The sequence below is a fragment of the Oncorhynchus keta genome, chromosome 33 (genome assembly GCF_023373465.1).
Source record: "Oncorhynchus keta strain PuntledgeMale-10-30-2019 chromosome 33, Oket_V2, whole genome shotgun sequence".
Classification (NCBI taxonomy): Eukaryota; Metazoa; Chordata; class Actinopteri; order Salmoniformes; family Salmonidae; genus Oncorhynchus; species Oncorhynchus keta.
Genome location: NC_068453.1, coordinates 10,377,959 through 10,390,390, shown reverse-complemented (window position 1 = coordinate 10,390,390; position 12,432 = coordinate 10,377,959). Strand labels below are relative to the sequence as shown.

At 38.4% G+C, this 12,432-nt stretch overlaps 1 protein-coding gene and 1 long non-coding RNA gene across 5 annotated transcripts in view; one reads left to right on the top strand and one right to left on the bottom strand.

Moving 5' to 3' along the window:
- The window catches only part of LOC118366198 (aldo-keto reductase family 1 member B1-like), a 69,066-nt gene that overhangs the window by 4,014 nt on the left and 52,620 nt on the right, over positions 1-12,432 (bottom strand). The window lies entirely within an intron of this gene.
- Positions 2,063-5,707, top strand: LOC118366203 (uncharacterized). The gene is made up of 3 exons (XR_004821906.2): positions 2,063-2,741; positions 3,270-3,330; positions 4,634-5,707. It is a non-coding gene; the product is annotated as an uncharacterized LOC118366203 (long non-coding RNA).

Here is a 12,432-nt window from a genome sequence, read left to right as displayed (position 1 = left end):
GTCTGGTTGCCACAGATTTGTTTAAACCTGCATAACTGGCTATATGGTAGACCATTCATGAGGGGAAGAGGATGCATACTATCCGCACATAGCAGGGTATTGCGGTCTGTGGACTTTGTGTAGATATCTGTGTGTAATGCATCATTCTGAGCATTTTACTAATGCACTTAGCTGTAAGGACATTTCATTTATCATGCTATACTGTTTAAATGTCAGCCCCCAGTGCTGGCTATATAGGGTTATAGCCAGCACTGGTGACCACCAAAAAACACTGCCCCACTTTCTTTACTGATTTCTCTGAACTATTGTCTATTGTCCTTGAGGACTATGATAAAATCATTGTGTTGGGCGATTTTTAATATTCATGTTGACAAAGAGACTTACTCCAAGGCCATTGAATTGATTCATCTTTTCGCTCGTTTCTGCCCCTGAACAAGTCAGTTAACCCACTGTTCCTATGCCGTCATTGTAAGTAAGAATTTGTTCTTGCCTAGTTAAATAACAAAAAAAAACGAGTCTCCATCTCTGTTATCTTAAACTCAGAAAGACCTCTACTATACCGCTGTCGTTTCGTCTAACGTTATGTTACCAGGTGAAGAATAAAACAATTATAGTCAAAATAATCATAACTTCTGTTCACAGGGAGGCTTTAATGACTATTTTAACGACCCTGGGGTTATAAGCGTTGATATCGACTCTGCTGCTGGAGCATGCTTTTGTGGCACTGTCGATAGCGCGCTGGACTTCGGGCTAGAAGGTCGAGAGTTCGACACCTGCTCCCCTGCTGTTGTGTTACAATGTTTCGCTGGTTGTACTTTCCCATATGATGTCTTGTGACCCTGCTCTACCAAATAGTTTACTAATGTGGTGATGTTTGGCATATGAGTTTCTTCGTCTTTTTTACACCAATAACAAATTCACTACATCAACACAGAACCCTCGCCCTTTAGCGATTGTTTAAATGCGGCGTGGTGCAAAGTTTGACTATTTGTAAACATCATTCGTGCTCTCACCCATATATACTGTCAATTTTAATATGTTACCTAATATCAACTCTCCTTGATTCTCACAATGATTATTCAACCCCAAAATAGGCCAAGGAGCAGGGTTAAGCACCCAAGCTAACTGGCTAAAGTTGGCTGGCTGCTAGCTACTTCCAGATATAAACAGGAGAACACATCATCACTCAGACCATTCTACTCACCAAGCAAAGCTGGTTAGGCTTTTTTCATGTTATTCAAAACGTTGGTGATTAACTGTGCTGCTGGCAATAATTGAAATTCTTATTTTCCCTAACGCTTACTGACACCCTTGATCGTTCGTAAACTCATCAGTTATTCTGCGCTCTGGTACAATAAGTCAGAATGAATTTACCAAGCACCCCATTTAACAATGTCCATTGAGAACGGACAACGACAAAAACATTTTTTTTTGAAAGGTCTCATCTTTTAAAAAAATATATATATTTTTTAAAGGCCTATCTTTAAAAAAAAAAATTGTAAAAAAAAAAACATCAAAATACAGAACAATGTACATTCTTACATCAAAACAGAACGCAGGTATTAATGAGAAAATATTGGAACAAACAAATAGTATATAAAAAAGAAATTAATACAAATAAATTCTAGTGCCATTGTAATCACTCTGAAAAAAACGTATTATAATTATGTAGTAAAATGTTATTCTTGTTATTGTTCACGAGGGTGTAATATTCATATGTGTAAACATACTGAATTCTAATTGGATGCATTTTACCGCCGTATCATACTGTGCTATTATTGGTTAAGACCACCCAGATGGTTAGGTCATGTCAGTTGATCATGGTTGGAGATAAGTGAACATGCAAGTTGTAGCTAGCTAATAAAGAGCTACGTTAAGAAATATCCTGTAGTACTGCATTTTATTATTTTGTACAAAGCGTGCAAAACAAGACATAGGGCTAATGTTTTAATAAAATAGTTCAATTCAATCAACAAAAGTGTAATTTACACAAATTTACATTCAAAGAACAAGTGAAACAGATTCTCACCCTTGTGGCAGAATCAGAATTCTTTAGGTAACATTTATAAATAAGATGTTGTTTATTACTGCTTATGTGAGATATTTGTCATTAGAATGTCTTCTTTTGGATAATACTGTTTGCAGTTTGCAGTTATCCCTTTCCTGCTAGGGCTAAGTTACATTGGGCCCCAGAGAGGGTGGAAAGGTTAGTCTTATCTGTGAATGTGTCTGTAAACTATTCCTAAACCATGTGAAGGGATGGTGTGATAAATGGGGAATCAGATTGGTGGCTTTCTTTGTATAATGTTCTTAAGATCTGTTATTTGTCATGTCGTCTAGGGGGGTGGATCTTTGCTCTCAGTTGCCATTATGTTGACACTCTCAGAGAATTCATTTATCAATTCACTGAATTGATCTGAGAGTCACAGGGTTGTGATGGAGCTCATATAATTAAAGATGGACTTTATGATAACTCTGACTTGTGTGTGGTTTGCTCTCTCAAGATTTGGTAATACAGGAAATGTCCACTACATTTGGCGATGAGGATGGAATGTGAACCTTCACTCGGTGACTGTTCCTGACGATCTAGGTAAATAAATCGTGCACGAGGAATCCCCCAAACTTGGGATCTTAGGGAAACCACACTTCGGGAACGAAGCAGATGGACCAACCTTTGATCTGAGAGGAAGAGAGCCGAGTGGATACCACATCTCGGACTGAGTTTTTTTTTAAAGAAAAAGGTGAGCGAACCACACACAGATTTGGAGTCTAGTTTAAAAAAAATATATGCCTGTAACGTATACTCTGAGCGTGAATTCCTGTGTAAGGAAGGCACCTTGGCGGCGTAAGCAGGGGCGAGTCAGAGGAGAGTAATCTGAGAGTTTGTGGACTCAAAAGATACTCTGCCACTGTCCGGTTGCGAGTGACCAAGAGCTGTCCTGACACTGAATTGATCACAGTGGGGATTGGTGCGGTCTGTGGGGGTGAGGGGCCAAGGTTGACTGTGTGTTCTGTATGAAACATGGTACTTGGTGAAGCCCTATTGCAAGAAGGACCTCATTCTGTGTGTCTGTGTGATTGTCTAAGTGACCCTCAGAAGTGGTGAATTCCAATTATTTTAAATGTGCTAGCCAGGTATGCCCTGGGTTACTCTGTGTGAGTATTTTGTTATGGGATCACTAGGTAATATTTGTCGGATCATTCTGTGTGAGCGGGGTAGGTTGACTCTGTGTGGGTAACCTTTTTATGTTCTGATGTTCTGTGTGAAGGTCTGACCAGTTCTGTGTGAACATCTGACCAATCCTGTGTTGGTGATCCTTAAAGTTCTGTGTGAGTACCTAAGATTTCTTATGTTTTATATGGATTCTGTGAATTATTTGAAATTATGATAAATTGTATGTGTGTATAATCAATTACTAGAGATTTGATAAAGTAATGTTGGGGATATAATTAGATACAATTTAAACCACCCATTCGTAGACATACGTAGGTTTTGAGTTGGTATCTTAAATGGATAATTTGATAAAGATGAGGTTTTAAGCACTATTAAACTAGTCTACAAAATCTGGGAAATTGAGCTCTAGAAACGGATTAGAGTGTGTCCATTTGACCCTAACGATGTAACTATAAAACGCATATTGGATTATCTCCTTCTGGGTACAACCTTTGAAATAAAACTGCCTTTAAGGTCTGAAAATGTTATATTTTGTCTTCCCAGTATGAGAGAAGTTGCGGGATTTATTGAATAAACTGTTTTCCATAAAGTTAGAGAGAATTCGAGGGAATCTCGACGTAATTTATAATGTCGTACAAAGCCTAAGGTTTTCCATCAAACTAATTATCATTGCGTGATTAATGTGATGTAGTAAAGTAATTGAAATACGTTGCATAAGTAAACATAATCTACTTTTATTAAAAGGGCAAGATCTGTTTCCTAGTCAATAAATGTAGATTTTATTATTTGATTGCTAATTTATTCATTTGGCATATGAGAATCATAGCTGGAGTAACGTTTGTACTATTAAACTTGGGCTATTATTTTTCTGGGAATTGCTGATAGTGACGTGTCCTGATTTTACTTGTAAAGTGGGTTTATTTGCGGAGAATTTTAGTTATTTACATAGCTTTGGTGGTGTAGTGGTGAGCATAACTGCCTTCCATGCTGGAGCTTCGGTTTCCGTTCCCAGCCATTGCGCTAACTGAAATCTGAGTTTTTGATTGTAATTAATCTGTTTGTTGTGTAGCCTGGAAAGTTATGGTCGCTAGTGTTTGAATAAGATATAAACTGAATGTTTTAATAGCTTGTTTGGTTCAAATTGATAGAAGGGATAAATTGAACGTTTTTAATAGATTGTTTGGGTTAAATTGATAGACTAATTCAACTTAAAATAATTACGTAGCGATGCAAGACGATGTCTGTTCACTAAATTATCTACTGGAATAATGTATTGAGAATTGAGTCGTATTTAAATTACTGTATCAATAGAGAAGACAGTTACCTAAGTTAAATCAATTCTGAATAATAGCGGAGAGATAATGGCGATAGAAAGTGATTACTGAAATGTTTTTCTTTCTTATAGATACATGACTGATACATGTTATAATTTTGGCGATGTGTGTGTTATTTTTAAAGAAATAGGATACATTTCATAAGTGTGAAGAGCAAAAAGAAGAGGACGTTATAAAGTTTGGTTTTTAATCTTACGAGAGAGGTAAGGAAAAATGTTGAAATGAGAGGGGTTATATATTTTTGCCCACTGGGAAAAAAGGAATAGGATATGTTGAGCTGAGTAAGGAAGAGAGTTAGTTGCTGTGTTGCCTACTAATTTTCAGGGTAAATTGCTAGAGGCAGGTAGACTGTTGTAGAATAACGTAAAACTGCGTCATTACGTTGAATATACAATAACATTACTCAAATTGTTTTGACCGTTGTTCAGGTACACTAATTTTTGTACTTTTGGCAGTACAATTTTGATTGAGAGATGTTGATTGCTGTTGTAAGTTCTGTTCAAGATCAAACATTTGTGACCAACTATGTTCATTGGGCTATATTTGGCTGTAAGAAAGGGAGATCTGAATGTTTGAATCGTAAAACATTGTGATAATGGATTCTGATGGTTATTGATTCTTGGTTTGATTGTTTAAGTAACACCAGTTAATTCGAGCAGGAAAGTTAATGTAGTCTAACATTATAATCTGTTTCCATTATGTGGAAGAATGTCAGGGTATTAATGTTGAAAAGCAACCTCTATAGTAAAAAACAATTGCATATGTTTTGGGAAATTAGCTAGGTTGAATTTGGTTATTTGTGCTTTTCAACTGATACTTAGACATCTGTCTCAGGGGCATCAGTTGTTGTTGTTTTTTAAAACATGCAGACTGTGTTTTATTTTATTGAGATGTAAACATGAGTCTCTGAGTAATTTTGTCATCTGAACCATTATAGTAGTGAGTTCTTGTGTAGTTTGTTTTTGCTGATTAAAGTGGTTTGTTTATTTGGTTACTGTTTATTGTTTATTTTAGGAGTTGATTTAACTTAATTAAACATTGTATTCTGATGTGTTTGAGTAGGATTCTTTATTCCGGGATGGAAGGAAGTTATCTAAATATGTAAGTTGAAGGAGCCATGGGAGAACACGTCTACATTTTTATTAAATGCCTGGGATTAAATGACTGATTTCTTACGCTGAGAAATGTACTACGTTTGCGACAGGAAAAAGTATTACATTTAGATAGTAAGGATAATTGTATCTAAGGGTAACATGTTCAATTAAGCATACATATACATTGATGTTGATTAAAACTTATGATTAATGATTTGAGGTACAGTGGAATTATCATTAGGTTTGGTTTATAGTTCACTTGAGTTTCTGAATCGATGTAGTGTAATGAATACTAACAAAGTGTTTTGTGTTTTTTTTTTTCTGGGAAAATGGGTGTTTCATTGTCCCTCTTTGGAATGTTTCCAGGGACTATAATCTTGGGGAGAGTGAGTGAGATTGAGGCCATAAACTACCAAATTGAAAGGGGCCTGGAAGTTTTTGTTTTAGTGCAAAGGTATCTTAAAGGGGCACGCACACACATGGGATTTTAATGAGTTTTTATTTTCTGAGTTTTAATTACACACGTTAATTCTTTTGATAAATTAATGTTCTGGGAACCTGGGATACAACATGTAGGAACTATTTGACTATTGTTTGCAATTAGTCTAATATAGTGAAAAACACTTCTTTGAAGGGATTTGTATGACCTATGACCTCTATGATGACTTTCCGTTGCGGATTGATCACCTGCATTGGGAAGCCATTTGGATAATGAATTTATGGTAATTTGTAATACTGCTTTCAAGATCATTTGTGTAATTGGTAAATATGTTTGAGTTTATAGTTCTTAGCCATATTTGTAATTTAGACCACTGTGAAGAAGGAGAGGGCATTGCTTTTAACTAAGTCTATTTTCCTATGACCACATGGGTTAAATAATTTTTCTTATGTGGAGTTTTTTTAGTTTAGTGATTTTAATTTGATTAGGTTAGTTGAAATTTTGTTTTATATGTTTTTTCCAGTTAAGTTTTACATTACTCTCATACGGAGAGATATATGTAAAAAATTTGGGAGGATTCAGTTTTTTGAGGTTTTGAATTGAATTTGAACACCTTGAGTGATATGTGAAGGAGTGTATTGTATTGTTGAGTGTATTGTATTGTCGTGTTTGTTTTGTTCTATTCCCGAGGGGTATAGGTCTAACTTCTTGATCCTTGGCTCTACGATGGAGTTGACAGTGAGATGGGGAGTATAAACCAATTTGAAAGAATAGTTTCAATAGAATGTGTTGATATTCTCTGTGAAATATGTTTAGATATGTGTATTAAGAATAATTGGTAAAAGTAATAATTTATCATGTAGTTAATGAACTGAACTAAACTGTTGTTCTGATCTGTTCTTTCGAGGTTATCATGAAAAGTGACGGTATGCATGGAAGAGATAATTGGACCGAATAGTGTGTGTACCTCAAAACCCCCTCTAACTGGCTGAAGAAAAGTGACAAAGGCGTTGAATAAGGCCCTTCTGAACCACTTCTACCCGAGAGAAAGGGACCAAGCCAGAAATCGGTGTAGTATCCGATCTAAGCTATCAACTGCTTTTCTTTCATGTTTCTCTCAGGAGTGCAAGAGTCCACATGGAGTGATCATGGAGAGAGATCTGTTCTAAACTTTTCTCATGATGCTGGTATATTGGTTGACGAATGGACAAGACATGAGTGGTAAAGATGAGACATTGAAGTTGGGACATTATCATGGGCCATCCACTTTGAACTGTAAAGCTATCTGAAGAAGAACGAAAAGGACGCCAGAAGAATCAGTGCCTGAGAGAGGGGGGGTTGGTCAACTGTGCCAATAAAATTGTTTTATACTTTTGTGGTATTAGGTTGATTGTAGAAGTCTACACCATGTAAAATTATAGTCATTTAGATTAAGAATGCATTGAGATACTGATCTGTATTATAATCATGATTAAAAAAGTTAATAGTAGAATTATAGGATAATTATACTGAATGTAAATTCTGCTAGTATTTTTGTGTGTTAAATTGAGGTTTTTACTTTGAGTGATAAGACCAATTTGAATCACTGAGGAATGTCGTTCTACATTTTGGTTGGATAAATAGTTGGGTTGGTAATTATGATTTGGAATATGAATGATTTCCCTGACCTATTCTCTATTCTTGACTACATCTCTGAGCATAAGGATTTAGAGGGATGCCTGTCCTATATGTTGTGAGGAGGCCTGTGTTTAGATACTGGTTCTCATGTAATTTAGGAGCATTTCTATGTTATGTTTTTATTTTCCTCAAATGGATTATTCTGTGTTATTAAACATGTGCAAGTTTGTCTTGTAGAATAAAGGTTGTAAACTTACATAAAAGCTAAGGTATTTGACATTGAGGGAATTTGATTTTGAATATTGAGTATGTAATTAATATTCTGATTCTTCAGAAGGGAAAGAGTCTCTTGAGCGGGGCACGTTGTGGCATAATCAGAATTTTTAGGTAACATTTATAAATAAGATGTTGTATTTATATATTACTGCTTATGTGAGATATTTGTCATTAGAATGTCTTCTTTTGGATAATACTGTTTGCAGTTATCCCTTTCCTGCTCAGTTCTCTGTTTGCCCTGCGAGGTGGAACAAAGTATTGGGACTTTGGCGGAAACTGTGAAGGCAACTCAGAGAAGGGGTGCATGAGGTTGAGCAGACGACAGTCGATCACGAACCCAGGCTACAGGACATAGAGAAACAGTGTGCAACGCCCGTATATACGATAATTGCATTTACCACTTATTGCTTAGCTAATAAAAAATACATAGCATACAATGCGGTGACTCATGGTCATATTTATCCTGATACCAGATTCCAATTGACGCAACCCTAACAATTGTGGACCCCGACGTGATCTGGTGAAGGACATCGCTGGACATTGGTGTGCCAGCCGATTGGCCAGTACTGTCGTCGGACGGTGTGTCTCACAAATCCTGCCTGGTCAACTAAAAAAGGTAAGCAGACACCTGTTGTGAAAAACTAAAGTTCTGCATATTGGCGTTATCCAAATTTAGTTTTGTGAGACACATGTTTGATGTAAGTAACCAAATTCTATTCATTTATATTGGTAAAGGATCATAAGGAATATATAGTGGTAAATGCAATTTTGAACTGATCGATCGCTCTTATGGTATAACAACTAATGTAATGTACTAAATGGGTCGGTTGGTGTAACGCGTACCCAGTTGTTTGAATGATGGTGAATCGGATTGGTTAAAGGAATTCACTAGTGTGTGTGTGAGCAGGATCGCAATGTAACAATGAATGCCGTGTACTAGTGTGCATGAGGAACATTCTCTAGTATAAATGGATATTTACTTTGGGTAAATTTAGAGTGAGTGCAGTACTACTGGGATATAAGTGGGCGCGCTGTATCAGAGTGAATGATCTACGGATAGAATTTGCAGGCCAACAAATGAAAAAGACCTGTGTTACATTGGATGGTTGCTGAAGCATATGTAGTACATTAGATATTTCAGTTGTAGCTGGTATCAAGTTTGAATGAAAGGTTTATAGATCCTTATAAGGGTTATAGTACCTGGTTATATTGCATAAGAGTAAGGGAGGATAAATAACTGCGCATTTTTATTATTTAAATTGAGCATTCCAAATTTTGTTGATACATTGCTAAGGTTTTTGGTAAATAAGTACTTTATAGGATTTAATAAAATACGATAAAATAATGGCAAGCCAGGAGGAAGAGAAGGTATTAAAAACATTGAAATCAACACTGGAATTTGAAGAAAGGAGAAAAACTATACAGGGAGTGGACAGAAGAGGGCAGCATTGCCGCCCCCAACGGGCTCCCAGTCGACGGGGAGCCTGGTTGGATATTGGAGATGCTAAAACTGAGAATAAGGAGAATCCTCGCTGGGGAAAAGCTTAGACCTTTCGATTGTAATATTTTCGGGGAATTGTATCGGTGCCGGAGTTTGCTAATACAGACAATTATAATAATATGGTTATTGGCGGGGAAACTCAATCATTTAAATAAAATGTTTTTGCCTTCAACGCGGGAGACTGGCGTTCGTATCTCAGCCTTGACATCGATAGACTAAAATTCATTCTAGGGGGCGCTAGAGAGCGTGCTATAGAGTAGACGTCCTTTGCTAGAGCTCCGCTCCATTTTGAAACAAATTAGTATTTATCTTAACCTCTCACGACCTATATCTTCAAACAAATATGACAAAGGGAAAAGGCACCAGAAAAGGGAGCGCTAAACAAGATAATTTGAATGAGATAGACAGCGAACCAAATTCAACGTCGCCAACCCACGAGGAGTTAGCTGAAGAGGCTAGCTTCCAAGAGATCCCCACAGAGCCTACGCAAAGTGACATACTGGCTGCCATAAACTCACTAAGCAAGAAGGTGGACACAAGGTTGGCTGATATCTCAAAGAGTTTTGGGACTTTGGCGGAAACTCAGAGAAGGGTGCATGAGGTTGAGCAGACAAACAGTCGATCACGAGGCCAGGCTACAGGACATAGAGAAACAGTGTGCAACGTTCAAATATGACAACAAAACCCTGAAAGCCCGACTGGAAATGCTTGAGTCGCTTTCAAGACGCCAGAACATCCAAATATGTGGGATCCAGGAGGACACTGAGAAAGGGAAACCCACTAAATTTGTCTCGGAGCTGATACCGGCCCTGCTGGGGAGTGAACACTTCAAAACGGCCATCCTGATCGACCGCGCACACAGATCTCAGGCACGAAGTTGTGAAAAAGGGTTCTGGGCCACCAAGGCCATTCATTGTACGGCTGCACTATCCCCAGACCAGGGATCTCATCCTCAAGCTGGCTAGTCAAAAGATAACTTCAACGGAGCCAGGGTGTCTTTCTACCCAGATCTTACCTTGGAGGTGAGGAACCAACGGAAAGAGTATGATGAGGTACGCAACAAATGCAGGGCGGCCAACATCCGATATGGATTCCTCTTCCCAGCCCGGTTTAAGGTGACAGTCGAAGGATCAACACGTACGTTTGACAACCCAACCTTGGGAAAGGGGGAAGGATGGAGGTGTATACTGGAAAGTTTTTACCATGTTAAACTCAACTCCACCCTTTGTAAGACTCTGTCTCTAGTGTTCCCGGAAGTCCCTCCTCAAAAGGCTCCATGGGGTGTTAAGGCGTACGGACGTGACTACAGTTGCATCACTGGTACAGGTAGGGGTTTTCATTATGGGCGGTTGCCTGCAGCAGATTGATGTAGTAACATAACCATTAATTAATGCCACCTGGCCAGTGAAAGGCATGAATCAAACTAAGGGTTTTGCTGATGTATGGTGGATGTGTGGCCAAAACAGGCATTTAGCACCTGTCCTTAGAGGTAACTGGCAGGGTACGTGTGCTTTAGCCAGTCTGATAATACCACTAACCATTACTGAAGTTACAGCTAATCAGCTCCTGGGATCTACTAGAAAAGCACCTAATGATGTTCACCCGTACTCCAGATATAAGCGTGATACACCTTGGTCTGAGGAAACAGGTAACATACATTTCAACCTACCAGGTGTGCCAGTAGGTTCCAACAGGAATGATGGTTTATGGCATCTATTACCAATTCTTGGCCCTGCTATTGTGGATGCCAAACAGACCTCATGGATAAATTATATATACTATAATCAACAACGTTTTGTTAACTATACCCGCTCTGCCCTTACTGGTATGGCTGAGCAATTGGAGGCTACTACCAGGACCGCCAGGCAGAATAGATTGACTTTAGATATGATCCTGGCCAGTCAGGGAGGGTTTGCAAAATGTTTGGTGAACAATATTGTACATTTATACCTAATAATACCAGTCCTGTTGGGAGTATATCAAAAGCATTGGTTGGGTTGGACGAGGGGAGCAGAAATGAATGGCGTGGCTGGGGTGGAGGAGTCTGGCTGGATGTCTTGGATGAGCTTGGTCAGTATGCATCACTGGTGGTTACTGGATTTTCTGACCCTAATTCTTGTATTTGTATTATTGATGTGTTGTGCTGCTTGCTGTTACAGATGTGGTACAGGCTTCAGGTATGATGGTTGCTTGATGCTCCTGAAGGAGATGCAGATAGGGGGAATCTAACTTCCGGAGAAAGATGGGGCTGACTGAGGATGACCCCTGGTTTGCTGTGGGGAGGTCGTGGAATGATAACTTCTTAAATACATAATTTAGTACGATATAATTGTGCAAGTTATCCCACTTAAAAAGATGAGAGAGGCCTGTAATTTTCATCATAGGTACACTAACTATGATAGACAAAATGAGAAAAAAAATCCAGCAAATCACATTGTAGGATTTTTTATGAATTTATTTGCAAATTATGGTGGAAAATAAGTATTTGTTCACCTACAAACAAGGAAGATTTCTGTCTCTCACAGACCTGTAACTTCCTCTTTAAGAGGCTCCTCTGTTCTCCACTCGTTACCTGTATTAATGGCACCTGTTTGAACTTGTTATCAGTATAAAAGACACCTGTCCACAACCTCAAACAGTCACACGCCAAACTCCACTATGGCCAAGACACCAGAAACAGAATTGTAGACCTGCACCAGGCTGGGAAGACTGAATCTGCAATAGGTAAGTAGCTTGGTTTGAAGAAATCAACTGTGGGAGCAATTATTAGGAAATGGAAGACATATAAGAACACTGATAATCTCCCTCGATATGGGGCTCCACGCAAGATCTCACCCCGTGGGGTCAAAATGATCACAAGAACGGTGAGCAAAATTCTCAGAACCACATGGGGGGGACCTAGTGAATGACCTGCAGAGAGCTGGGACCAAAGTAACAAAGCCTACCATCAGTAACACACTACGCCGCCAGGGACTCAAATCCTGCAGTGCCAGACG